Below are 3,106 nucleotides of genomic sequence, written 5' to 3'. Positions count from 1 at the left end.
GGGCCAATAAAAAGAGCACCTTACAATTGCCATATGGAGTGCTGTTTCAACTTTTTTTTAATGATAGATAGATAGATAGATAGATAGATAGATAGATAGATAGATAGATAGATAGATAGATAGATAGATAGATAATGGCTAGATAGATAGAAAATGGATAGATAGATAGATAGATAGATAGATAGATAGATAGATAGATAATGGATAGATAGATAGATAGATAGATAGATAGATAGATAATGGATAGATAGATAGATAGATAGATAGATAGATAGATAGATAATGGATAGATAGATAGATAGATAATGGATAGATAGATAGATAGATAGATAGATAGATAGATAGATAGATAGATGTCCCTGCTTTTTATTATTTAATGTGTGTTCATACACTTGTGTCTTTCCCTAATGACAAACAAAAAATGTTGAAGATAGCTGGAAACCGAAACCTTGAACTCTCCTCAGTAGTAAAATAAAATGAATGTCAAAGTTGATGCCTTTACAAGCGGAGTGTCCCTGACTTGAGCAGATTAAACATTAATCCAAACGAGTATGCAGCAGGCAGTGCGATTTAAGCACATAGTATGTGATAACAGAGCTTGCATTCTTCTAAATACCGTATATCGTTATATTTTGCACATTTCAGCAACTTTCATGACAGAATGTAGTGTCTATAGGAAAAGATCATTGGGGGTGGAAAAAGCATTATCACCATATTAAAGTCCAAATCTGCTAATGACACAATCAATTTAATACTATTATCTGTGAAGACATCTAGTGGAAAGTTTGGGCAACTGCATTAGTTCTACAATGCCTATGATCAGTATGGAGCAGAACATAGATAAGGAAACCGCTTACCTTATTCTAGAAGACGCAGCTGCTGTGCGCACTGTGTGCACTGTGACTGTATCATCTGCAGTATTAGCTGGCAATGAGGGGCCCCAGCCTAAGTAATATCAGGCCGTCTATGTACTGTTTCCTCTCTTGGAAAAGTATTCTTTGTTAGCAGAGCAGAGGATTACACAGAGGAAATGCCCAGAGACGGTGACTCATAGTCACAGCAGTTAGGAGATAGTTGATGCCTTGTGGTCTTCCTTTAGCCCATTGTGGAGGACTGATGTGTAGGCCTCACACATACACCATAGGTAGGTAGGAGAGGCTGTGACATCTCCCTTCCCCATCTGAGCAGGTCACACACACGCATTTATTTAATTAATGGGGGAGCAAATAATTTTGTTTTATCTGACTTCTTATGAACAGAATGTTGTATTTTCTCCTTATTAATGTAAAAGGAATTCTTCTGAGCAAGTGAGCACAAATGATTGACCCCCTTTTCTAGCATATTTACACTATATAATATATACACAAGGTTTCCATGAAACATACAAACTCCTAATATTTTGCAGTCCTGTCCTTTGCTTTTTTTATGCTATATATTCTTATTCTCAGTGATACAGAACTTATTGTGATACCTCATGTGTTTTCTATATACAGTTTTTATTATGGCTTGCTTACCCATTGTAACTATATATTTCAGTTATTTCCCCTAATTATTGATTTTGAAAACCACAGCAAAGCGAAGCTAGATTGTCTTCCTTGTTATTAGGTGGTCGATTAAAATGATGAGGTTATAAAAGAAAAAGGAATATCAGAAATATTATCATCAATAGTCATGCCCAGTATTACTTTTAGATAAAACTGCTAGTGAATAAGATGAATGATAATAACACATTAATATAAAGGAGATTCCATTGTGACCGCCATATATAGGAATTATTACATACTATAGTATGTCTGTGGGTGCAGGCATCTTTAACTATACAAATGTATCACATCTTTCCATAAACTGGACTGAATTTAGGGTAAGGTTTCTTGCAAAAGTCCCAAATAACGTGATATAGAACTTAGTGCTGAAGCATCAAAATCCTATCTGCTGTGTGCAGAAATTAGATAACCATAGCTAAAAATAAGATTGTGTGCCAGCTCTTCCTAATGGTGAGACCCTTGACACGAAATGTGGGCTGCATTCTAGATCAGGTAGCTGCTGCCCTTGAACACAGAGAAATGGTTGGTTACTGACATTTTAAAAGCACTTCTCTGCCTTAGGTTACATTAAATCCCATTAAAAGGCTGGATGCTTTATACAGCTTTTTTATATTGAAGGAATTGCTTGAATGGAAGGATGAAGGTAAAAGATTTCAACCTAACTCGCCTTTTCCTTCCTCAACCTGATCTCACTTTGGGATTTTAAAATGCATTGTCGTGTCAGGAAGACATTATGATAGAAAAACAAGGTCAATGCCTGATACCTGCAGAAACATGGGCAAAATCTGATGCTATAGGAATATGGATATCACATACTGAAAATTCCACTAAATTTCAGTCTAACGTGATGCCCATGTTGGTCTTATATTTGTATGGAATCATTTAATGGCAACTGTCAGATCATCATTTTCTTGTGTAGCAAGTATTAATGTACAATTAGTCTTATCTAAAGGGGAATCCACTTGATAAAATCTAGTGGAACAATAATTGCTCAACCATAGCACATTCTTTCCGTCTTGATCCCCCCAGCCCTTTGTTTCCAAAATGTATCCAGCCATCCTGGTCAAAAACACTAACGTCTCAGGCCAGACAAAGCAAAGGGTCCCAAATTGCAGAGCAGGAGAAAAGCCTTTGAAGAAAACCACTTCCTTACACCAGGGGTAAGACAAAACATGGCTGTTAAACTTGAACTTCAGAGGAATGAATGGGTGTACTTTGCAGGACTGAGAAGATGGATGGATGGATGGATGGATGGATAGATAGATAGATAGATAGATAGATAGATAGATAGATAGATAGATAGATAGATAGATAGATAGAAAAATATAGTACAAATAAGGGAAAGAAAGAAAGAAAGAAAGAAAGAAAGAAAGAAAGAAAGAAAGAAAGAAAGAAAGAAAGAAAGAAAAAGATCAAAAAAATTCCTGACTTCTGTTTATCTATTTATCTATCTATATATATATATATATATATATATATATATATATATATATATATATATATATATATATATATATATATACACATATACTGTATATATATATATATATATATATATATAT

At 34.6% G+C, this 3,106-nt stretch overlaps 1 long non-coding RNA gene across 1 annotated transcript in view; it reads left to right on the top strand.

Annotated features, from left to right (window-relative positions):
- The first annotated feature begins 2,133 nt into the window (after positions 1 to 2,133).
- LOC143781896 (uncharacterized) overlaps positions 2,134 to 3,106 on the top strand; it is a 2,285-nt gene continuing 1,312 nt past the window's right edge. The window contains exons 1-2 of the long non-coding RNA XR_013216829.1: positions 2,134 to 2,187; positions 2,574 to 2,704. This is a non-coding gene — a long non-coding RNA (uncharacterized LOC143781896). The remainder of the gene's footprint in view (positions 2,188 to 2,573; positions 2,705 to 3,106) is intronic.

The sequence above is a fragment of the Ranitomeya variabilis genome, chromosome 6 (genome assembly GCF_051348905.1).
Source record: "Ranitomeya variabilis isolate aRanVar5 chromosome 6, aRanVar5.hap1, whole genome shotgun sequence".
In the NCBI taxonomy this organism is placed as follows: Eukaryota; Metazoa; Chordata; class Amphibia; order Anura; family Dendrobatidae; genus Ranitomeya; species Ranitomeya variabilis.
The sequence above is the reverse complement of the archived record's forward strand: the minus strand, read 5'-3'. Positions and strand labels throughout refer to the sequence as shown.